Below are 26,216 nucleotides of genomic sequence, written 5' to 3'. Positions count from 1 at the left end.
GATGACTCCAAAGTGAAATAGTGTACTCCATGGTTAAAATGATGGGCACGGTGGAGGGAAGGGGACTACTGAAGTCAGAGGGTACCCTGGTGGATTGTGAGAGAGGCTTACTTCCTAGAGATTGAAAGGAAGACGAAAATGATAGGAAAGTGTCCGTTCTTGGGAATACTGCTTGGAATTACAGCAATTTACTGCTTGTTTTGTTCTGTTTTAATTGTGATAAAATGTATATAACATAAAAATTTTAAGTGTACCTTTCAGTACAGTTATGTATATTCAATTCACACTGTTTGTGAAGCAGATCTCCAGAACTTTTTCATCTCGGGGAATGGGGAAACTATATAACCATTAAACAACAGCTGCTCCTTTCTCCCTTGCCCTCTAGCCCTGGGCACACACTTTGTTTCCATGAGTTTGACTACTATTGGTCCCTCATATAAGCAAAACCATACAGTAGTTCTCTTTTTTTGTGACTAGCTTATTTCATTCAGCATAGTATCTTCAAGGTTTACTTGCCTGTTCTAAACCCTTGGGAGAAGTGTAACTAATCAGAGAAGCTACCTTGGTGATGGTAATGACTATAAACTTTCTTCCTGGAAACTTGAGGGAATCAGATCTCAACCAGGGCTCTAGGAATTGGGGGGCAGAGGGAAGGATAAAGAGATGGAGGGGAAACAGCTTAGACAGAGAAGAGTAACAGTAATATGGATGAAGCTTGGGAAGCAAATAGAGCCTGAAAATATAACCAAAGGTCACCAGGAAAAGAAAGTGGGAATTGGGAACATTTTATACTGTGACCTAGATTGAGCACTGGTTCTATGGAGTGAATGGGAACTCCCCATGGGGACAGTCTATTTTGGACTCTGACACTGGACAAGGAATCTGGAGAGCATGTCTTTAAAACAGGCCATGTAAAAAACAATCCAAGCTTTTACCCAGGCAAAGACTAATTTCTAATTAAGTCCTAAAGAGGAGTCTGAAAGAAGAGTGGAGCAGATGATGTGGGAAATGAATCAACTGTCTGGTATTGTGTGCTTCTTGGAGCCTTTATATGTCACTGTCTGTGTCATCTTTCATTCAAATGTAGACTGTGAAGAATTATAAAAAAGTGACCATATTTTCCAAGATGATATCAATTAGTGTGTATTGATAGGAAAATTTAAGATTGTTGTGCATTATGGGAAAGTGTAGCTGGGTAGACATGGGAAGACTTTATAAGTATAGCACAGAGCACTAGTTGTTACTACTTGAATTATGTAAATAAGTTGTTTCTGAAGCAGACGTAGTTCTTCAGGTTATTCCTGGAATTCCTAATACTGTAAACTATGAGTAGATTAGGCCAACACTGGTAGTATTCTTTAATTCATTTATTCTTCAATCTATTCTACAGTTTTTTATTAAGTACCTACTGTGTGCCAGGTCATATTCTAGGTGTTGGGAAAATAGAGAAAGATAAAGCTTCTGCTCCCATGGAGTTGACATTCCATTGGTAGTGGACAAGGAGTAGAAAATAAGAAGAAATAAGTTATTGAACACACAAGATAATTTTAAGTCATGATATGTGTGATACCGAAAATAAAATAGGATGATGTGATAAAAAGTCATGAGGTGGTGTGAGGCTTGGGTAATAATGAAAGACTCCTCTGGGGTGGTGACATTACAGCTGAGACCCTAAAGACAAGAAAGAAGTCAGCTGGCAGTGGGGGGATGGAGGGTGGCTGATGCAGGAACAAATGCAAAGGCCTAAAGCAGAAATGAGTTTAAAGAGGTCTCTGAGGTAGGAAGAGAGTATGGGGAGGGAGGAGTGGAAGGAGATGCAGTTGGAGAGAAAGACCTGTTCTGATCATGTAGGCCATGGCATGGCACAGAATGGGAATTTTATTCTTAGTGTAGTGGGATGCCATTTGCTGAAGAGCAACAATTATTTTTTTAAGACCAAAATATCGACTTTATTACTGTTAAATTGATATTGGAGAATGTGACCGAAGGATCATTATTCCTGATGAAGTTGATATTTGCTGGAATGTGACTAAACTATCAACTTTATTATTAATAAAACAAATATTGGAGAATGTGGGTTATATCTGTGGACAAGTGGAGGGTCTACCCCTATAGACACATGGGGGAAGAAAGCAGAAAGGGCATGCTGGAAGGTCATCTATTCCAAAGGACTCACTGGAGGAGTTTTAAGTAGGAAGTGACACTATACAATTTCAGAAGTATAGGAAAAGTTCCTATGATTTGAATTCCACCATTAGAGATATATTTCTCTGCTTCCTTCCTTGGTTTATCAAACATTTACTGAGAATCTGTCACCCATCCATCACTGTGCTGGGTGCTGGTGATCCAAACAAGAGTTCCAACCCTCAGGGATCTTCCAGTTTCACGACGGAGACGACAAATTAACTAGTGCTGCTGGAGGTTTGAACCAACAGAGGTTCTTTGAGGGAAAAAAAATCCATGTTTAGGAAAATTCTAGAATGGGCTGTTTTAAATTATAAAACATAAGGTCTCTAAGGGGGTAGTATGATGGTAAAGATTTGGACAGAAAAGCAAAACTGATATGGATAATAAAATGTCAGGAATTTGGGGTTTTCATATTGGCCTCCAGGACTTGGAATAAAGCAGGAGGAGGAGTGGGAAGCATTTTGGAAGCAGAGGGGCCCAATATGGCAGGCGGACTGGGTTCTAGGGAGAGAGAAGCCATTTTCAAGGAACTGGGATGTAAAGTTATTTCCTGCCCCGGGCTGGAAATTATCTCCTATTATTTATGACATTATTTTGAAAAAATCTTTTATGTGCAACAGTCCTGTATTCCTGGTAAATTAGAGGCACACAGAAGAAAGGGAAATGTCTGTTCTGGGGGTGAAATGCTAGAAAGAGACCTGTAGCTCACGGAGGTAGGACAGTGAAAGGGAACAGGAAATCAGAGTGAGCAGTGGCGGGGATATAAGCCCCTTGGAAATGCAAGCAAATAGAGGAGACTGCGGGGGGCTTTCCCCCTTAGCCATCTTATGTAGGTATTAAAGGAAAAAAGTGATACTCCAGAGAGAATGAGGACTTGGGAACTCTTGGGTGGCGAATATTTGGGTTACACAGAAAATTATTGCATAGAATGGTAAATTTGCATAGAATCGATAAACTTGGCACAGAAGCCTGGGGGTTAGGGGAAGTTCCCAAGGAGGGCAGTAGAAGGTAGCTGTGAAGCTGAGGATGGGGTGGGGCGCGGGGGGTGGGAGTTGGGGAGGCTTCCCAGGCCCAGGAAGGTGCAGAAGCACACAGCTGTTCAGGCAATTGCAAGTTAGTTTCTAGTACCTGAAAAATCGGACTGAAGGTGGTGAGACTGAAGGGTTATTGAGCATCAGATCCCAAAGAAATTTCTAAGCTGTGCTCTGGGCCCTATCCTGAAGGCAGTGGGGTGGCAGGGGGAGGGGGTTTTCTGGAGGATTTTATAAGGAAGTGACACATAAGACTTTTTTGTTGAAGTGTAGTTGATTTATAATATCATATTAACTTCAGGGGTACAACATAGTGATTCAATATTTTTATAGATTATGCTCCATTTAAAGTTATTACAAAATAATGGCTGTATTTTCCTGTGCTGTACAATATATCCTTGTAGCTTATTTATTTTATACATAGTAGTTTGTATCTCCTAATCCCATACCTCTATGTTGTCCCTTCCGCTTTCCCTTCCCCACTGGCAATCACCAGTTTGTTCTCTGTATCCGTGAATCTGTTTCTGCTTTGTTATATTTCTCCTTTGTGATAATTTTTTAGATTTTGCATAAGTGATAACATCGTTTAAACTGTGTTTATGCAAAGGACGGCTTCAGGCAGATTGAGAGTTGATTAGGAAATGAGTGCAGGCTTCTTTGGAGGCTCTTCCCACCTCTCTGCCCTCCTGTTGTAACTTGCAATCGTCCCAGACTCTCAGGCCATATCCTGGGGCCAGGATGCCCTCCTGCCCCTCGGGGCATCACATGACATGGTCTGGTCTTACTGTCCTCCCTTCTTTTCCTCATCACAGATCCCTGGTCACCCATATAGAGGCCTTGTTCTCTGCTAAAGAAGAGCTGGTAAAGAACTTGCTCCTTCTGAGGAGCATCTTCTCACCAGGGCCCGGGCGGGGGGTGAACTTGCAATGACTCTGTACCTTCCCCAGACCACAGTCTGTGCTTCATATCCAGCACCTGGCACCTTGCCTGGGATGCAGTATTAGACCAACACAAAAATCTAATTAATCATTGCAACCACTTTATCTTGTTCCAATTTAGAGATGAAGAAAGATTATTAAGCTTATCCAGGGTTATATACTTGCTGAGTGGCCCAGCGAGGATTTAAAGGGAGGTGCTTGGCCTCCAAAGTTCAGGCTTGTCATTCTATCATGATGCGCTGCTTGCAGTGGCATAATTAACATGAACTTCAAAAAAGAAGCCAGCAGTGTGTGTCATTTCCATACTCTGGTAGAGTGATGGAGAAATTCGATGTGGTCCCAGGATAATTAAATGGGTACATAACTTGTTGAACAACCATATATAAAGGCATTGATGGATGAGCCAATGTGGGCTTGGAGCAAGATGCCTCATGGCTAACCCAGTGTTAAGTCCTCAATTACGTCCTCCTCAGCAATTTTGTTTATGACTGGAATGAAGATATATGGGTAATATTTATTTAGCTTGTAGTCACACAAATGCCAGAGGTATAACAAAAATGACAGACTCATAGTTCAAAATGATCTTAACAAGCTAAAATATTGGGCTCAATTTTCCCCAACTTTTTGATAAGAAAAATTCCATACATGAAAAATGTTGAAAGAATACTATAATGAATACTCAGGTACTGAGTACTTAGGTTAAACCATCGTTAATATTTTATCGGTTTTATTTACCTATCTTTCTAAATATTTATTCTTTTAACAATTTGAAAGCAAGTTGCAGACCTCATAAAATCTGACTGCTAACTACGTCCCTATCTTCTAAAAATACATCCTTCTTTATCACTCTAACAATCATACCTAAGAAAATTAATAGCAATTCCCTAAGTTCATAATATCCAGTCCATATTCAAATTAAAAAAAATTTTATTGCAGTAAAATATGTATAATTAACATTACTCTTTTGATCATTTTTAAGTGTGCAGCTCAGTGGCACTAAGTACATTCACATTGTTGTGCAACCATCAACCACCATCCACCTCTAGAACTTTTTCATCATCATCCTCAATTTTTTTTTTTTTTTTTTTTTGTGGTACACGGGCCTCTTACGGCTGTGGCCTCTCCCGTTGCGGAGCACAGGCTCCGGACACGCAGTCTCAGCAGCCATGGCTCACAGGCCCAGCTGCTCCGCGGCATGTGGGATCTTCCCGGACCGGGGCACGAACCCGTGTCCCCTGCAGCGGCAGGCGGACTCCCAACCACTGCACCACCAGGGAAGCCCCATCCTCAATTTTTGATTCACTGAATTTGATATGAAAGTTTGTAGGAACAGTACATATAATCTAACACTTGGATCTAAAAGCCAACTTCATAAGCACAAGGCTGAGAAGGTAGGAACATATGTGTAGCATGAATAAAAAACAATTAGAAATTTTAGTCGACAGTAAGTTCAATAAGTTTGTGAGTGTCAAAAAGTGAGTGCAAAGTTAGCCCGAAGTATAGTCCTGGACTCAGGGAAAGAGAGAAGTCTGTTATCTTTTGCTGCTCAGACCCTACTGGGAATACTGTGTCCAGTTCTGGGATCCATACCATTAGGTAGTCAGAAAACTGTGGTCAGGAAGGTGAAGGGATTTTAAAAAGGCATCATCTGAGAAAGAGAGGAAGAAATTGGATATTTGGGGCTCGCGAAAAAAACAAACATTAACACCTTAAGTGAGAGATGTCATTTTAACTGCCTTGGAATATTTAAAAGACTCCCATTTGGAAAGTAAATTTGTTTTGTCTAAGAGGTGGTTCGAGGGCTGATAAGAGGAAAGTGCCATGGGAAAGGCTTCAGTGTGGTCTAATAATTTAATCATAATCGCTGGAGTTGACTGAAAGTGTTGCCTTAGGAAGTAGCTTGTTCCCTGTCACAAATGGCGTTCACTGTAATACTTGGTAGAGGAAATCCAAGCACTGAGTGGCTTTTTAGACAAGATGATTTTAGGATCTCTTCCGGATTATGTTTTGTTTAGGATTCTTTTAGTTGCAAGAAACAGATCCAAATAGTTCCTTCTTAGGTAGAAGAGGAATTTATTGAAAGAATGCTTGAACTGTTGCATATGAGCGGTGGCAAGGATGAACACTGAAACTCAAGTAGGGCAGAGCACACACTCTCTCTCTCTCTCTCTCTCTTTTCCCCTTCCTCCCGCCTCTCCTCCCTCTGACTTACTCTGTTCTCTTTCTCACTCTTGTCCCACTCTCTCTCTAGCTCTGGCCTCAATCTTTCTCACTGATTTGGCAGCAGCCTGGTCAGAAAAAAAGGCTGCTGACTGTTTCTGAATCTTAAGATGCTTGGTTGAAAAATTGTGGAGACATGCTCTGTGTTATCAGTCAACTCTGGCTAGGAAAAAAAATGAGGATGAACAAACTGGCTGGAGGTGTTAAATTGTGAACTCTTTCAGGTAATGAGGGAGGGAGTTCAAATGCTACGAAGGACACGGGTGAGTGTTAAGACCCTGTACTGCCTTCGGTGACACGAATGGCCAGTCCTGAAGGAAAATCACACCATCTGCAGAGTCCTTCATGGCAACCTCAAGCCACCCTGAAGGATGAACTGCTGGAAGGTCACCTGGATGGCCACATGAAATGTTGTAACATAGTTGGGGGCTACTGGGAAATCCCTGCTACCCACAGACCAGCCAGGAATGCAGCAAGTAAAGTAAGGCTTTCTTTTCTGAGAAAGTAAGAGGAACTGTGAGACAAGGGCAGTGGTGCATACCAGCTTAGGCTCTGCAAACATTTTCATTGTGGCTGAAAGCTGAGGGAGAGGCCTGAGACCATGGGACAGTAGCTGAGATCCCAGCGTTTTAGTAGAAAAGTCCATTCTTCCTTTATACACAGGGGAACTGAAGGTCCTCAAGGTGAAACAACAATGCAGTGGCAGAAATAATCTCAAACATGGGAGTTCCCTGGCTCCTGATATTTCTTCTGTTCTCTACACCATCCTGCCTCTGAGAAATTGAAATGGTCCTATGGTCTTTCACCTCATGTCCTCTGCCTGCCTTTTGTCTGTGGAAAAACTTTAGCCAAAGAATAGATTTAATCAGAGAAGTGAGAAAATGCAAAAACAAAGGAAAATAATCCAACAAGACTAAATAATAATAGTTTAGTCATTAAGCAAAGTCAAGGACCTTTAGTCCCTCCTCAAGGGCTATAGATAATATTCTGAGCTATATCCCGTGAGCTGTCTTACTGAAACCCTCACCAGGTGAAAGAAGTCAACTACATGATGACCAGACTGTAGCCATGACATAAGTTGCCACAATTCTGAGAACTGGCCTCAAAGAAATGGGGACAAACCAACCATTGAACTGAAGATTAATTATACTTAAAACAATCAAGATGACCCTGGTCAGACCACTGCTGACCAATTTCAAGATGATTGTAGGAGCTGACTGTGCTGTTTCCGCATGTGGCCCCCTCCTTCGTCTAGAAAAGCTCTTGCCCACTGATCGTCAGGGCAGAGTTGGCCTTTGGACAGGAGTCTGCCCTCCCCACCTGTCGCCAACATCCAAAATAAAGCAAACTTTCCTTTCCACCAAACTTGCCTCTTTATTGGCTTTTGAGCAGTGAGCAGCCGGACCCCACTTTCGGTTACAAAATGGTTACAAAATGACCTTATCTCTAGAGAGGACCCGTATAACTTCCTAGGCATTTATGGTTTGAGAAGGACCCAGCCTTCACTCTCAGAAGGAGGACAAATGTCCCCAAGCACCAGGTCATGAGGTTATTGCCAGGACACCAACTGAGGAATTTTCCATTTTAATTTTTGTACTAGTTGTTTTTAAATTTGCTGAATATCACGTGCATGCACACTAATTTTACTATGAAATTATTCATCCCTGGGAAAATCTACGAGTCATAGCAGGGAATTCAGAGAGAGCACATAAACATGTTACATATCCCTGGGAGCTAAGTCTCCTCCCTCTGCTACTGCCCACCTCCTGGCTTTCTCCCTCTAAGGCTGACCTAGAACAGGACAGTTCCAGAAGGGGAGGCAGGCTTCAGAATGAATGGTTGTTAGTGCAGCTAATCTGGCTTTTGTATAATCCACTGTGAAAGTGGAAGGAGAATGATGCTGTTGATGCTGGCGACAAGGATGAAAATAGGTTTCAGGTGGATCTGCTTTGCTGTTCTGAGAATGTTGTCCGAGTACCGGGGTAACTGATGAAATGAGAGCTAAAGGGAGTGCATGCTGATTCTTCTGTGAAAATCCATAAGGGGAATGCCAATGGTTTGAATGTTTCATTATATTTTATATTTCATAAGATGCTGCAGGGTACAGAATCAAATGTAATGGTGAAAAAAGGAGGAGCAGGAGTGATGAGTCCTGGAATTGAAAATAATCATCACCCTTGGTTACTGTGGGTAAATAATAAAAACCTTGGGAGGAAAAAGGTGATGGCTGACCTGACGTGGACCTAAATAGGTCTACAAAAAACAATTAGGACAAAAGAGAGACAACCTTACTTTCTCTTCCCAAACATTGATGCCAGAAAATAGAAAAGGGGTACCATTTGGGAGAATTTGTTACAGAATATAACAGTGGCAACAGTGACAACGAACACGTTCTGGTCTCACAATGAGTTATGGATGAAACCTATGTCAGTGAAAAACGTGCCTCGTGTGAAAGCTACAGCACTTGCAAATATATGGCTTCTTTCCTCCCTGCATCTCTTGATATGGAACACATAATCTACGGGAGACGTATGCATGTTCATGCACAGAATAAATCAAGAGTGAGCCCAGCAGGCTTGGGGTGTGAAACAAGGCCAGGAAGGAGAGCCCACTGCTTTTCTGTTACAGCAATCTGATAGCCCCCAAATGTTCCTGGCCATCTGTGGGAATATCTGCTTTTGAGGGTAGGCTTCTAGACGGTAGCAACGTGTCTTTTTAATTTCGTCAGCAATACAACTTTCAAATGACTACTTGGATGTCAGAACTTAGGCAATATGTGGGATGGCGTTACAACTTTCCCCCATTAAGTTGTGTTTTAAGCACAAAACGCTACCTGTTAGACAAATTGAACACCGTTCATGTGAAAAGCGTTGCCACAGGTAGCTCAGGGAGGATTATGTAGATGGTGTGCAGCTTGTTAAGGCAGAGACTTTCACCTTTTTTGTTGGTGACCAACACTTAACACATTTTACATTGCAATACATTATACACACACACACACACACACACGCCCATACAAACACATGAAAGATTTTTATGAAACAATAATTACCCTAGCTATGTGCAATATTCCCTAGTTTTCCCATTCCATTCCATTTTATTTCCTCCCTCCCTCCCTCCCTCCCTTCCTTCCTTCCTTCCTTCCTTCCTTCCTCTGTCTCTTTTTTTCTTCTACATATTAAATTGGTTGTGCCTTCTGTTTGAACCACTCTGCATTAAGGGGCCCGAAGAGACACAGCAGAGCATCTGTGCTCTATCAAACAGGCTGACTGTAACCCCTAGGAGGGACGAGCCATCACCAACACCTAGCACAGGGCATAGTGTATTAGTATCTGTAAAAAGATACTAATGATGCTAACTTCTTGGTATTGCTGTGAGAATGAAATGATCTAGAACAGTACTTGACACATAGTTGGCCATCATTTTTATTGGTAATATTATGATTAAAGACTCAGTGGCAATTTCTGTCAAGCATGGCCAATTTACTTGGCCGTTCTCTTATTCCTTCATTTCGGCAATGCCTCCTACATTTCCTGAACAATGCAAAGCATTTTACATTCATTACAGTTGTTATCTTCTCAACAACTCTGTGAGGCAGGGACTATTAGTCTCAGTTTATAGATGAGGTTTAGAGTGGTGAGCTACTTGCCCAGCATACCATATCTAGTCCTTGACTCCAAAGCCTGAGCCATTATATGGAGGGAAGCAGAGTCGAGTAGAAGGTATTTTAGACAGATAGATTGGCAATTGCAGAAGTTTGGGGGAGGATCCTAACACTTTATTTCATACATGTCATTCCCCCTCTCACCTTTGGGAATACTGTGAATTGGATAAATGTAAGGAAGGCAGACAGGTTACACATCATTGGCGACATAAGAAAGGAATAAGAAAAGTATGGGTTTACTTTCTTTCAAGTTCCCATACAGCTACTTTCTTTCAGAAGCTGCTTCTCCTCAGTCCTGTGAGTATGATACTGCTGTGGTGGGCAGACTGGAGTCATCAGAAGGGATTAGAACTCCAAATTTGATAGAGGTCAAGGAAATGTGGCAAGAGATAGGTTATCTGCAAAGCTGGAACAAGAGACAGCCAAGGTCAAATGGGCAAATCTGAGACAATGGAGTACCAAGTAAATGAGAATATTTAAACGGATAAGGCTCTGGATTTGGTATTGTCAGGGAGTGCAGGTTGGATGGGCAGTGACTAATTTCTTAGGGTGAATTTTATCTACCCAGTTGCAACTTTTGAATGGCTGGGGCTACCTACCATCTTTGGCCTAAGCTTTCATTTTTGAAACCCAGCTTTGATAAGGTGGCCATTATAGCCACCAAGTTCAAGAGCCAGTGGCTCTTTCTTCATGCAAAATTCCACTCCTTATTAATTATAACTTAACCTGCTTATTGAAAATTTCTTTTCCAATTTATATCCTCAGTGTAGTGAAGCCACATTTTCATATGTCATATGAAAATATTTCATGTTTATTGCACTTCCTGTCTGGTTCTCCAAGATGAGATTTGAAAATCAATTCACTCTTGCTTGTCTTGAAGGAAATCAAGGGCTGTTTACCTGTTGATCATCTAGTTTGGTATCATGGGAAAAGAAGCTGCACTTAATGCCAATGGCCTGTTTCTGAAGGAGATGTTTAAGGTGTTCTTAATGCAGAGTGAGAAACCCTCTCTTGTGGAAACATGAAGGGAATTTCCTTTCTAAGAATGTTCTTGTTACAAGTTTTTCACCCTACTCTGATTTTCCTGTAAAGTTTGCTGGACTTTTTACTGATGTATCCTGATCCATCTTGAGTTATATCTTCCCTACTTGGAAACCTAAGATTAAATGCCCTTTGACATGAATGACTTTCATGATCTGGTGTGTTCTATATGCCAGAGAGTTCCACTATTATCAATCTCCTTCTTCATTTCCAGGCAGCCTCTCACCATTCTTACCAAACTACCAAATAACCACACATATATATGTTTGTGCACATTTTCAAAACATTTAACCTGGTACACCGTGAACCGTGGGCACTGGCCTTAACAAACCACTTGGTATTGACTGAGTAATAGCCTAGTTCATTAGTATTTCACATTAGCATTCCAAATCATACATATCTGGGAAAAAGGAGATATTTCTTAGTACTTCCTATTGGTACAAATGGGAGGTTTAAAATCAGAATTCCTGGACTGTCCTTTGAATAACATGCTCAGCTCTAACACTTCCCTTCTGCTGGGGTCCACTTCTCACTTTGTTGGGAACTCATGGACTCCTGTCTGCTTTGTAAAGCTCTTCTTTATCCACTGCTCATTGCCAGCAGTTTTATTCTGTTGGTTTCTCTGAGCTGATGTTTTTACCTGTGAAATGTCCTTGCCTCCTTTATTGTCTCTTTTTCTGCTGATCTCTAGTATATCACCAAACAAAGTTGCATGGGAATATATGTTTCCTGAAAATCTAGGGAAGTTAAAGAACATAGCAGTGACTTAGGAAGAGTATGTTAAATTCTCCTTTAAATATGACATTTACCACAACTCTATCCGTTTTCTAGGGGAAAAGCACTCAAAAGTTAAACCCTTCAGAGAAAGTTCTCTCTAGTAGGGTTTCTCAATGTCAGCACCATTGAAATTTTGGGCCAGACAGTCCTTTGTTGTGGGGCTGCCCTGTGCATTGTAGGGTGTTTAGCAACATCTTTGGTTCTATCCTCTGGATGCTGATAGCACTTTCCCAGTTATGATGACCAAAAATATCTCCAGACATTACCAAATGTCCCTGGGGAGGCAATATCACCTGTGGTTGAGAACCAATCCTCTCAAGAGACTTACTCTTCAAAATGTGGTCTACAAAGTAGCAGCAGCAGCATCACCTGGGACCCTGTTAGAAATGCAGACTCTTGTCTGTGCCCCAGGTGTACTTCATCAGAGTGCATTTTGACGTGATCCCCTTATATGGACCTTAAAGGTTTTGCAGCCCTTCCCTAGAGAATGTCTCCCATTCGGTACCTCTTCTGCTCTATGATCAGATCCATTGTTTTCTCAGACCTCCTAATCTTTTCTGGATAAATTCCTACATTTTGAGGAAAATTCCTCAAGCTGCTCACAAGCTGCTCACAAGACCTGCTCACAGGTCTTGTGTTGACTCAAGAGCCATAGCCTTCCCCCTTCCTTCTAACAGACCTTTCCCTCAATTCTGAGTTATTAAAGCTATAACAATGCTCCAGAGGCTCTAGAATAATATCCCAGAAGACGAGCCTGGGTGGGAGGGGGGAGGGGGAATTTGGGTCAACAGGCCTGTAGGGAAAGCTTGGATGGGTACTGTCACTCCATGTCTGTCCACTTTGATGTTTCCCTGCTTATAGGATTTGAAATTAAGCCTAGGCTGGTTCTGTAGATAGTGCTGTTATCCAACATGAACTTATAATACACTTTGTAACCCATGAAATTCAGAATCTATGAACTGGCACTAGGAAACATTGAAAGTCTATCAATCTTTTACCAATTACTCTCCTCATTTCCAGCAGTCTTTAAGTTTTAGAGTACAATATCATTGGTTAACATTCCTTCCCAATGAATTAATTTACACACTTGAATACTGTACCAGCAGGGCTAATATACCTGTGTTATTTTGACACCTAATATCCATTTTCTTTTAAAACTGTTGTTTGGTCATCTATTTTAATATTCTTGAAATTTAGAACTGGGGCATACACACACTTTCAAATACTTATACGCTTTACATTTCAATTCATAGGTCATTGTTTAACAGTTAAGGCAACTAGTAGAATACACACCCACACATGTTCACATACACACAGTTGTCAGTTGCTGGGAGACAATGTGAAAATTGGGAGCCATATAATTATAGACTTAATAGGTCTGGGTATAGTGTGAGACAAGAAACTTACCTAGGGCACAAATGCTCTCTCCCAGGGTCCTGAAAGTGCTGACTCTGGTTCTCACCCTGAGACCTAGTATCTCCATTCTGTGAGTGGCTTGTCTTTTTCCAGAGTCATTTCTGTGTCATCAAAGTCATGGATAACAACCAATGTCCCTATTGTTTCAAGATTTTTGCTTTTTGTTTTTATTGTTCCCTACACTGTTTTCCTAGTCTCAAACTTTAGTCTTTTAATTTCATGAAGTTTTGCCATCCTGATTTATCTTCGATGAAGATAACCCCAGTAACTTGAAGATTTGGAAAGATAGGATTCAGAAGACCAGACTTAGAATTTTGTTTCCCAGATTCATTATCCCCATATGCCAATTATCAATTTATTGCCGTCTCACTCCAAACCCACTCTCCTTTGCACTGTTTTTTGATACTGAATCTGGATCCTATACAGATTTCTCTTTTGCCAACTAGCTTCATGTTAAGCTTTATCAGTAGAGGATGCTAGAGGAACTCAGCATGCATCCCTGGTTCTGTTGCCTTTCTTCTTGCTTCTACAGTGCAGTGGCTGGCAGGTAATTTCATGTGTACCTTCATGTGACAGACCAAATGATACACATTCTCCAGCAAGTTTTTCTGGCACTTTAGCCAGCATCTTCTCAGTGAGTTTTGCAGGCACCTCAGCAAGGGGCTTTTCAATGAGTACCAGCACTCCAGTGGGCAGCTTCCTTGACAGTGCAGCCAGGGAGACTCATGAGTGTTCACCCACGTCAGTGCCCACCCCCAGCGAGTTTCTCTGGCACTCCAGCGGGCTGTCTTCTGCTTGACAGTCCCACACTGTGGTACCTCCGTGAACTTCAGTGTCTTCCAGGGGTCTGCAGCCGCACCCTCTCCAACAAGGTCTACATCTCAGTCTTGAGGAGAGACAAATCGGGACTTCCAAGTTTGCTTCTTTCTTGAGAATTCTCTCTCATTTCTACAAGTAGCAGCTAGTCCCTTCATCTGCTCTTTCAGTAATCCTTAGGATTCTCTTTACCCCCTTTTAGTATTATTCCTCTTTTGCCTATTTAATAATTCTGTATGTAAAATTTTTCTGTTCAGATTGGTTGGTGTAGTTTCTGTCTCCTGACTGACTCACCCTCCGGTCCAAAAGAGAGGGTTTACTAAAACCTGAATCTACTCTGCTTTTAGAAGGTGTCTGCAGGAGAGACAGGGCTCTTATAAGGATCCTCACCCATTTCCTTGTAGATAGATTAGAAATGGCAGTTCTGAGTGGAACTACTTGGAAGTAATGAGGGGTTCATTAAAAGGCGGCGTTCACCAGTAAGTCTTTGCTACTTCAGCTTGTCTTTCTGGTTCCTTCTTTGTTCACCTTCTCCCCTTCTCTAGTTGATTAGAGTATCTGTTTGGATCCTATCTGCAGACCTTTGATTAAGACTTAGGCTTTCCCTGAGATTGATTATCTATCTATCTATCTATCACCTCAGGGAAATATATAAATCTATATGTATAGATTGATATGTATTACATATACATTTATATGTACATGTATATATTGTATATATAGATAGGTATTTCAGGGAAAGCCTAAATTATATATATGAGCCTAAGTGTTTTATATATATATATATATATATATATATATATATATATATATACACACACACACACACACACGCACACACACAAAATCAGGGTCTCTCTGGAGGAAATCACAGACTCTAACTTTTGTTTATTTTATTTTGTTTTTGACAATTCAGAGTCACTGGGATTGGTTTTGTCCATGGTTTTCTGCTCTCAATGAAGAGTCTTTCTGAGTAAGTGCTGTGTGTATCCAGTATTAATGTTTTCATGAGTAACCATTCTGAGAATAATTGACTAGCCATTCTCATATTGCTTATGAGGTTTAATGGGAAAATGTAAGATTTTTCCATTCTTCAGTTATGATTTTCTTGCCGGTTGGATCAAGGGGCCATCTGCTTTATAGAAAGAGTTTTTGAATACTAACTTTCACGGGACTCTGATTAAAGTGATTGGCTTGAAAATATACATTGGCTTTACCATGTCCTTAATTCTGAGTTTGGATGCAGCTAAAAAAGGAGACATGAATACATTTTAGTTTTAAGAAATATGTCTCATATTTAATATGCATACTTAGGAAAAATAGACTATACATCAGCATTTGAGCCAATGGCCTTAGCCCTAATTTATAGCAGTAATATATTGCAACACTGATTTCTGACTGATACCTTCATAAATGGACCGCATGCCTTCCAATATGTTCTTGGCAAGTATACCTCATTTTATTTTCCTGTTAATAAAATTGGCATAGAATTACATTGGAGGGGAGCCATATATCGGCTGCATGTATATTAAATGCAAAATATTGTTGCTAATAATAAGTACACTGAAGTTGGAAGGTTGACAGCTATCTAAACTCACACACTAACCTTAACACAGCTGCTCAAGTAAATGTTTGGTTTTACAAAGTGGCTTTCACAATCTACCATATTTCTTATTCTAAACTTTCCATGAGCATTTTCATTTGTACTTTGAGGACTCTATCTCAGGATCTTAGAGTAGCCTATGTTATCTGTTACCATTATACTGTCATGCCAGGAAAAGACAACTGTTCCATACATTTATTTGATACAGATATCTTATTGGAAATTTTTTTAAAGATAGTGTGTCCTTTCTAGATTGTGAAGATGTAAAATAGAGGCAGAACTCAATTTTTTCCATCTTTGTGGTCAGCAGCTTCATTCACTGATTTTGCATCTTAGTTATACTTTAGTGTGGAACAACCATAAAAAGTTCCATGCCAAATAAAAACAGCCAGAAAAATGATGTTTTCTGCTTACGGCATTAGTGCTGTTATGGAACACAATTCCTCTGTTTTGAAAAACAATAGAGTTTGTTATGAAAGTGAGTTTCCCCAGAAAATGCCACATGACTGTAGGCTATTAATTATACAGTTTTATTATTATCTTTTGTTCCGAACAATAGTGCTCCTGAGGTCCTGTGGAACTTTTCTCCCATGCGATCATGTCGAGTTTTGATTAAGCATCATTATACACAGTTCATTAACAATGTATCTTAAAATGAGTTTTTGATTGAACATTTTTACTGGTCGTTTTCTATAATTGATGGATTCTGTTGAAATTTCGCATAAAAAATTTGCCAGGATAGTTACAGTATTTTTCATTATGCATCATTATGCCCCTTTTCCCTAAAAGAACCCAAGTTTCTTTTAAAAAAATTAACTTCCAAAAATTAGATATTGATCTGTTGCCAAGGCAGTTGCTCCTTCCATAGTTCAATTAGGAGAGAAACAGAAACTGGTAATGTTGACTAGGAATAAGAAAAAAATGGGAAATTAAATAATCCTGTTAACTTAGCCCTCTTTACCCTAGGGCCCAAGTCATACTTTAGGAGAGAAAATGAACTCTTTCAAATTGATAAGGGTCCTTATAATGTATTACTGAACTTGATCAGTTTCACTGGATTCTCCAATATTATAATATTAATCTTCATGTTGACAACTTCCGCTCTTAGCTTAATCAAATGGTTAAAAGTAATTTGGCAATTGGTCAACTAATTACTTTTTCTAATACCTTTATATTTAAAGAAAACTAGAAACCTCTTAGAAATTATTTAATATATTAGTAAAAACTGCCTTATAATTTTTTTATACTGAATTTATTGTCACTGGAGGTATTCAAGCAAATGCTTGATAGCGACACACTGGGAAGGAGAAAATGGTAAAATAGACCATCTTTAATATTTCTTCCAACTCTAACCTTTCATGTGATAATAGTATAAAAAGTAGGACAGAGGTAGAAAAAGAACAGGAAACGGAGTTTGAAGACTGATATTGTTTGGCATCAGGCAAGTTACTTAACTTCTCTGGGTTTCAGTTACCTTACCTACCTCTGAAGATGAGGAAATTGAATTAGATGATGTTAAAGGTTCCTTCCTACTGGAGCATTCCATGATTCTCTATTTTCCTAGTGGCTGAGGAATAAATGAAAGTCCTGCAAGAACCTATTTTTCATTGAGGAAACACAAACACGTGGGGTAGTGGAGCCCACTAGCAAATGATGGCAAATTATAAAATTCCAGTGATTTTATGGTTTTGGTATCTATTACATTAACTTAAATATTTCTAACTTATCTAACTTTTTGCATAGATTTTCTCCTACTGAAAATACGAATAAGAAAAAAGGAAAAAAGTTTTTTCTTTATAATTCTCTAGTTTCTTCTTTGAAATAGGAATTACTGCTGCCACCAGAAGCTTCTATGAGCTGGATCATGCTTTGTCAATGTCATCATAGAGAAAGGGTCAAATTAAAGTTTTTGGTGCTGAGCATGGGATATTTTTCAGAAAGGGAAGAGCTAGTCATTGCTTACTTTCTTAAATCTCATCTACTTATTGTCATTATCCTTCCCCTCATATCTGTTTTCCTCGTTTTCCCTTGGGCAGAGTATAAGGACTATTAGCTCACAAATACATTTCTAACCCTGGTGAAATCACATAGATCGAACAGTTAGAATTTCATCAACCACCCAGACATTTTGGGGGGCCAAAAGTGCTCAGTCTTCTAAAACTTGAAAGAAAAGGAACCCTAAATGTCAAGTCCATATTTTATCTGCTCTAGAACTCTCTCTTCCTCCTCTTTCTATTTCTCTTTCCCAACATCCTACTCCTTTAAACTGCAAGGCACCACTGCAAGGAAGGAAAATGTGCCAGGAATTCACTCTGTAACACTGAGTGGACCACACTTCCTCATTAACTTGTATCTCAGAATTTATTGATGATTACCTAAAGTGGTGGTTAACTAGGACACGTTCTCTACCACATCTTCTTGCCCTCTATCTTGCAATTTAGGTGGGAAAAAATTATGGAAAAATATAATGTGAAGAAATTTAATCCATTGTAACATCAAGTTCACAGGTCAAGTTTAAAACTATATTGAAGTTCATTCACATGATATTTTGATTTATTTCCCACATGTGAGGTGAATGAGCAAAGTAGATTTGTGAGCATTTAATGTTGTAACCGAATGGAGGATAATCACTATTTCTGCTCAAATGTAAAACAAAGTGATAAGATACATTTTATTGCCCACTTTATTGTGGGTTGAGGTCTACTGAAATAATAAGAATTTCCTATTCCCCTAGTATATCTTAACATATTCAGGTAAAAGAAAAATGTTCCAGAGTCAAGATGGCAGCTTGAACACCAGCTAATTATTTGTTGGTGTTCTTAGCCAGAAGGGGAAAAAATAGACAAGTGTGACTCTAAGCAACATCTATTGAAGAGCTTTATATATATATATATATAGGGTTGTTGCTTAATATTATATTCTTCATGTAGAAAGAGCAGAGTATGAAAACAGAGTTCAATGATCCAACCTGGGAATAAAATGGAAAGACCAAAGTGTCTTATCTTTGGCCAACAGTAAGGTCTTCTGGGGAAAGCATAGAACTTTATAGTTAATAATCCTGGATTCTGACCTTCAGTCTGTCTTGACCAAGTAGTCAATCTGTCTTGACCAAGTAGTCAAGGCAGACCTAGGAAAGTTAACTCATCTCTATCAGCTTTACTTTCTTAGTCAGTGTATGGACAAAGAATTGAGACATCCGTGGAAATCTCTGGCAGGGTGCCTAGCAGCCAGCAGGCACACAAAAGGTACACATAGGTTCTTTCTCAGTTTTCTCATCCATGAAGTGAGGGGTTTCATCTATAACACAATCATTTTCAAGTTTTATTTTTCTTTTTCTTGAAGCAGTAGAAAAGCTTTTCAATAGCACCAACAAACTTTACATGGAATCTCAACTTTCCACGCAGTCAGCACACAATCACCAATCTATTCAGCACCTTAAATCATTAGCTATTTCTTCAGCCAATACACAATCTGTGTGGATTACACATGACAATGGTCTCTAGTGTTTCACATTCTGTTTCCTCAAGGTAATTTGCCTGACATTTTATGATTAAAGGGGGTTAATACTGATGTGGTGAATGATAACGATCCTTTGAAATTGTGCTGGAGGTCATGATTCTATAAATAAAGAGTGGCACATCTAACTGCAGACAAGCCTGATTCAGGCAGAATCCTATAACGGATGTCATTTATCTGTGCCACTGACTGTGGGTGCTGGAATTTTTACTAAAATTACCATTTGGGGCCCACCCTGTTCAGATATCTATTTTTAACAATACACTAAAAGTTTCTTTTAATTCAAGACTATATAAAGGCAAAAGAAGCATTTGGTTTAGCATAAATCAGACAATCGTAATAACTATATATTTTACTAAATATTTAACTTACTTAGACAATATCTATACTTAGCAGCACGGCATGGTTGGGAGAGCCTTCAGACTCAGACTAAACTAATTTTAAATCCCGGCTCTTTCATTTATTAGCTTTGTGACCTTGAGCAATTATTTTATCCTTGCTAAGCCACATTTTCCTCATTAGTGAAATGGAAATGAGAATTCATTCCTCATTTGGGTTGCTGTGAGATTGAAAAGACAAAACCTGTTCTGGAGCCCAGCACTGGACCCAGCTTATAGCAGATGCCCTTTACCTATTAATTCATTTTTGCTTAAAATGTGGTGCGGTGCTGATGCTCACTTATAGTCCCTCCTCCACCAAAAATTGGAGAAACTTGACAACCAAGTTTGGCTAAAGAGCTGCACCGGTACAGCTTGGTTCCTTATCTTGTTTTACTTTTCTTTTGTGTCAGTTATTGGTCATCGCCAGAATCTTGAACTGATTTTTACACTAATTTACAGAGACACTCAGGTTCTGTGTTATTAGTTGTTAAACGTTTACACACCACAAAGAAATAAATGTCTGCATTAACTGTATGCCTATCATCCTCTCAGCTACTAATGCTGCTGAACAGATTCATGCAGTTAGAACAAGAAATCAGCTTTCTTTCAAAATGTGCTCTGCAAAGTACCTGCTATTGTCATAAATTTACCTAGGAATGTGCCATCTCTCTCTCATTAGATATTTTTTAGGTAGTAGTGACTCCAATTTGTACACCACATGAAATTTTTGGCTCTTCTGTGCCAACAGCACTAACTCTAGAATTAAACTCTCACAAATTTAATGTGCAGACAAGACACTTGGGGATCTTGTTAAAATGCAGAGTCCAATTCAGTAGGTCTGGTATAGGGCCTGAGCTTCTGCATTTCTCACAAGCTCCCTGATGATGTTCATGCAGCTTTTCTACAAACCTCAGTTTGAGTAGCAAGGCTCCAGGTCCATCCTAGGTCACCTTGTCAATCATCCACTGTGGCCCCTCCACCATCTCTTCTGCCCACCCACTTAGAATAAGCACATTTGGTTTTGTGTTTATATCTGTTTATTTCTGTATTACAACCCAGCCATGTTTGAAATACCAACAGAACCAAGAAAACCCTATTGCAAACTTGGAAATTTTCGGCTGTTTATCTCCAAAAAGTTATCTTCTAAAAGAAAAAAAGCAAACAAAAACAAACTCACAACCTTGTGTCAATTTTAAAGGCTGACCTCCTTTTATACAACTTCCTTCTTTGTGAATTTAATCATTTTTCTGACGATCTTGTAAGTTGATTTTCTAACCACAAAGAAAGTAAAAATCCGTCATGGAAAAAACCCATTCTTATGACTTTGAAAACTATTAAAATAACATTGGCTTGGGACTACAGCTAGCCCCCCTGCAGGCCGAGCGTTTATAATAACACACACTCTTTCTTCCCAACTTGCCTTCAACAGTGAGCCGTCTGTAAGCCCTGTTTAATCAATGAGAATGATGCAGATGTGAAATGGATCTTCATGGATTTATTAATTCATCAGTAGCCACATTAAAGGCATATCAGGTAACCTGTTGGTCTTTCTCCGAATCTCCCCCTCCCACCCCTAATCCTAAAACATGAGGATATTCAGAAATGTCATAAACTTCATTATTTTAAGAGCTGTTTCTTAAGAAAACTCTGGGCCAAGCGTTCTAGAATATATTATCGCTTAAACACAGATTTTCATTGACAACATTCTGTGGGCATTCATTTAATATTAATATGAAGCCAAGGAAATAATGGTCCTTGTTTCTTTCCTTTAAAATGACAGGAATAGTGGGTACTTGTTCCTTCTGAAAAACAGGAAATATCTAAGCCAGCAGTATTCACACTGGTGTCATTACTTGCATTACTTCAGTTATCGATTGAACCTTGCCAAATTCTCCACGATGCATCTGTCTACCAGGAAGGGAGAAGCTTGTGTGAGAGATTGACTTGTAAAGGTTATCTCAGGATCAGACGATATGCAGCTCCCTGCCTTTTAAAAAGTCTTGAAAGGCTGGGAAAACCAGATAGTGACAGAGGCACAGAAAATGGGGTGCGTGGCTGTAATTTTCTGAAATTAGTAATGTAACATTTTAACATAGTTGGTACAGAATTTGGACTTAGTTCTTCAGAAGGGTTGCCTAAACCAAATAAACACTCATCAGTACTCTTTTCTGTCACCTTGAAGTAACTGAAGTCTGAGTATTTTCCAGGGGTAGAACTCAGGAGTCCAGATCCTTGAAGTTCTGCCTTCCTAGTCATTTACAGGGTGAGAGGGAAGGGGGACAGAGCAGCCAGAACCAGAGGTCTTGGAAGAGTTCATCCGCAAATCTCAGGGAGACTTCTTATTGGCCCTTTTGCCAACATTTGAGTGGGTTGTATTTTATCTTGTCCCTTCTGTTGAATCTAGACTGACAATACCCCCAAAATCGTGCCCTGGGTTCTGCACACTTATAAATACAAGAAGAGGAATTGTGGAGGGCTCCGTTTGTTCTATCGGTTTGGGGAATGCTGCTGGGAGTCCCGAGATCAATAAAGTACTGGCTTCCTCCCTTTCACCTCTTCCTTGCCAGTTTTTATTGCCCCAAATTTGCCTTTGTCCTTTTCTTCCCTTGCTCTTGGGGATCGGTGCCATAGGCATCTGATCTCTCTCTTCATCTCTCAGGGAAGAAAATAATACTAAATGCTGAATGATTACATTTTAGGGTTTTGCCAGCAATGCATTTCAAGCTGGAGGAAAGAGTGTGACTGCCTCTAGGTCCACCTTTCTTGTCTCTACCTTTACCTGCAACATGGCGTAAAGTGCAGGGCTTTAGGCTTTGTTTGGACAGGTTTGGCTATTGTTTTTCTGGTCTCGGCAGAGGCTTCAGTATACATTAGTCCACATGGCTGTGTGCCCACCCAGTATATTTCTTTCTGTGTGCCTGTTCCCCTTTCTGTTTGCATGTGTGTGCAGGTAAGGGGTTGCCTACACATGTGTAAGCAAAATATATGCACCGTGGGTGTCTTCTGTATGAGAGAGAAGGATATATATTTAAAAGGTCAAAATAAGGATGATAAAACTCAAATGAGGGTAAAATAGAAGCCCAGCCATGGGACAACACTGTGCTACTTTGATAATTGGCTTCTCCTCAAGATCGTCCTCTCTCTCTCTCTCTCTCTCTCTGGAAAACCACCTTATGCTGGACAGGCCTTCTTTTACACCAACAACTAGGCAACCAGTAGGTGACAGAGAACAAAGAGGTATTTTAAGAAACTTCCTTTCATCTCCCATGGACTGAAGATGAGTTTCACTTATTCATTCTGCTGCAAGAAGACCCAGAAGCAAGCATGAAGTTTCTCAGATGCAGTTCTATACTCCCACTTAAGATGTCCTTAGATTTCCCTGAATCTTTCTCTTCTCCTTATCCCCAGAACTAATACAGAAAAGCAAGAAAGTAAAAAAATATGCTCAAAATAAAAGGAAATTTGGATAAAGCCCTCTTCCTAAGTAAAAGGAATAAAAGTTCTTGCTTCTTCTACCACTACAAACTACTCTTGCCTCTCAAGAATAAATTACTACTGCTGGGGCATATATATCTTCCAGAATTTTCTCTGAGAACTGTTGTGGCTAGCCTCCAAGGGCACCCTCTCCTCTTCAACTCTGTGACTGCTTTCTGGATTCTGGTCTCACCTCAGGGGAATGGCTGTTCCCTGCTGCTTGAGAAGAAATGCAGATGGTCTTGGTACCCACCCAGAGTGTACTTTTACATTAGAAATAACATTTCTTCAATGATCAATCAATGACTTATCCAAACTGGATAATGGCTAAAGAGAGGCACAATGAACAGGGTAGTCCCCATCTGGTTGTTCATTTCCCTTTAATTTTTTAAAAAGAAAATTCAGCAGTCTTTCTCATGGGTTGAGGAACTCCCTGAGGGTGAATAGACATGGAGTTGATCCATTTTAGCTTCTGATATTGGACCCACGTGAGGCATGCTCTTGATCCACACTCCAGCCTCACATTTAGCCCTCTTCTCCATGGCCCTCTTCTCCCTGTTCTGAGGCACCATCTGTCTCCACAGCTTGCCTACACAAGGATGGAGTCGTCCTTGATGCGGCAGCCAGGACTGCAGCAACAGGCACTGATGCCAGACGACACAAGTGGTTGGGAGCATTGAGAGTCACCAAGGAGACTCGGAGAAGACCAGCACATTCATTATTGGGGTGGGATGCAACTCAAGGCAACCGAGTACCGTCCTGATCTAAAAAAATTGGAGACAAGTGATGGACACTGACTCCAAAAATGTGTCCATCACATTCAGAGATGTGAACAAATGTAATATCAGTTACCATTCACAAAAAATTTACTATAAGTTTTCACTGTAAACCACCAGACTTCAGTGCTTCTTTTGACTTGTGGAGCTAAGATAGGATGAAGAATGTGTTTTCTGGTGGCCAATGTCTCTAACTCTAGGATTCATGGTAAAATCAGAAAAAGGTACAGACATTTTCCAACTGTTTTCTCCCAGAATGACCCACTGGTTGACTATTCAGATGCTAAGAAACCATTTCCCAGTTGCTATGATATTGCTGGCTATACTGAACTATCTCAGGCAATTTAATCTATTTAGTACTTCTTGTTTCAAAGAATGAAGAGAGGTAAAATCTTCTATTGGTCTAAGAGTGGTTAAGAGACATATGACTGTAATAAAATTATACAACAACTTGATTCTTTATCTTTCCTTCCTAATACTGACTCAAACTCTGATGAGAATACTCAGCATAATCTTCATCCTTCATTTTCTTCTTCAATCTAATACACAGTTCATCCCCAATGGAGTCCTCTTGATTTTTTGAATCTAACTCTTTCTCTTCATTCCCTCTATAATCTCAGTTCCCAGCCTCATCATACCTGCCATGACTGCTTTAATGGAACCTTAGCTTGTATCCTTGTCTGCAATCTCTAATCTCTTCAAATAATCCAGAATTGGTTTAAAATACAAATCTAATTGCTCGCTTCACTCTTTCCTATTTTATTTTTCTCCCTAGCACTTATCACCTTTAAATTTACTAGATACTTTTCTTATTCATTTTGCTTATTATCTGCCCTTCCCCATTTGACTGCCAGCCCCTTGAAATCAGGAGTTCTTGTCTGTTTCTTCATGGCCATAAATACTGAGTCTAGAAGAGACCTGGCATATACTAGGTGCTCAATAAGTACATTTGAATGTTTGATATCCTCTGCTTAAAAATCTACCTTGCCTTTCTGTTTCTTCCAGAATGTAGTACAAACACCTTAACACTGGATTTGAGAAACTTTGCATGCTGTCCTCAACCTAGCTTTCTACTTCCTTTCCTTGTATCTTCCTCTGCACACACCTTTTGTTCAGGTAACTTGAGTATCCTGTCATTCCTTAAGCTTGCCATGTTTTGTCCTACATCTCTGCATTTGCAAATGCTACTCCTTTCATCTGGAAAACCCTTCCCAAAGCTGCCTAGAGCACAGCAGATGCTGATAACTGTCTCTTCTGTCATCCTGTCAAACACTTCATTCACCCATTTATTCTTTCATTACCTGACCAACCTCTGTACATTCTTGAAGACCCAGGTGAAATATCATCATTCTTATGAAGCCTTCCTAAACTCCCTGTGTTGGGATTGGTCACATTGTTTCAGTGCTTTCATAGTACTTTATATGTAACTCTGTTTTTGTTCCTATCACATTGAGTTGTAATTTATCTTGTATGCTTCCTTTGTCCTCCTCTGGACTATGAGATACTCCAGAGTAAGGAGTGAGTCATTTACCAACTTGCCCCCAGTACATTTTACAGTGCCTGGAACATAGTAAGTACTCAATAAATGCTTAATGAATAAATGAAGAACTAAGCTATTTGGAATAGATACATGTTTGGAGAAGAAGGGGTCATTGTTTTAGATTGAGGATTCAGCAGATGAACTCCATAACATTCTATCCAGATACCTGTAAAATCTCAAGGATTTCCTTTACCATTTTTATATGAAAAGTACATTTAAGTATTACTAAAATAATAATATACCTTATATGAAATTCTTAGAATAGCAGCAAAATAACAGAGAGATCTTGGAGCTATGGACCAAGTAATATAATAGTGCATTATGTATACTGAGTAAAGGACAACGAAGTCAGTGGAAAAATGTTTAGAGCTCTTTGGGTCTCAAGGATCTGCACATAACTCTCTGGGAAGTCAATGAGAATGATGAATGACTAAGTAGGACAACATATTGTTTCTAGAGCAGAGAAGTTAACCATTTCAAGACAAAAAAATACTATACAAACGTGACGATTATCCTCATGTTTATTTTTTAAAGTGATGAAAGTGCCCAAAAGTGACTTACTTAAATTTAAATGTAATTTTGTTTTTAAAGTAGGTACTCGTGTTTCCTGAATGCCAAAAAAGAAGAACTACTCAGCCATTTTGTTTTCCAATCTGTCATTCATGCCTCAAATCCGTGTTTTTTGTTTTATTTTTTTTCCAACCTGAAGCTGCCCACAGAGAAAACAAAATAGAACTTTTGAAGGATATTGTGAATGGGCAGATAATAGGGCTTTTCCCAAGAAAGAGTACTTCTTAAATGAACTGACAATTTTCTTGGGTGGCACAAATGAAAAAA

Source organism: Pseudorca crassidens, chromosome 4 (assembly GCF_039906515.1).
Source record: "Pseudorca crassidens isolate mPseCra1 chromosome 4, mPseCra1.hap1, whole genome shotgun sequence".
Lineage (NCBI taxonomy): Eukaryota > Metazoa > Chordata > Mammalia > Artiodactyla > Delphinidae > Pseudorca > Pseudorca crassidens.
The sequence above is the reverse complement of the archived record's forward strand: the minus strand, read 5'-3'. Positions refer to the sequence as shown.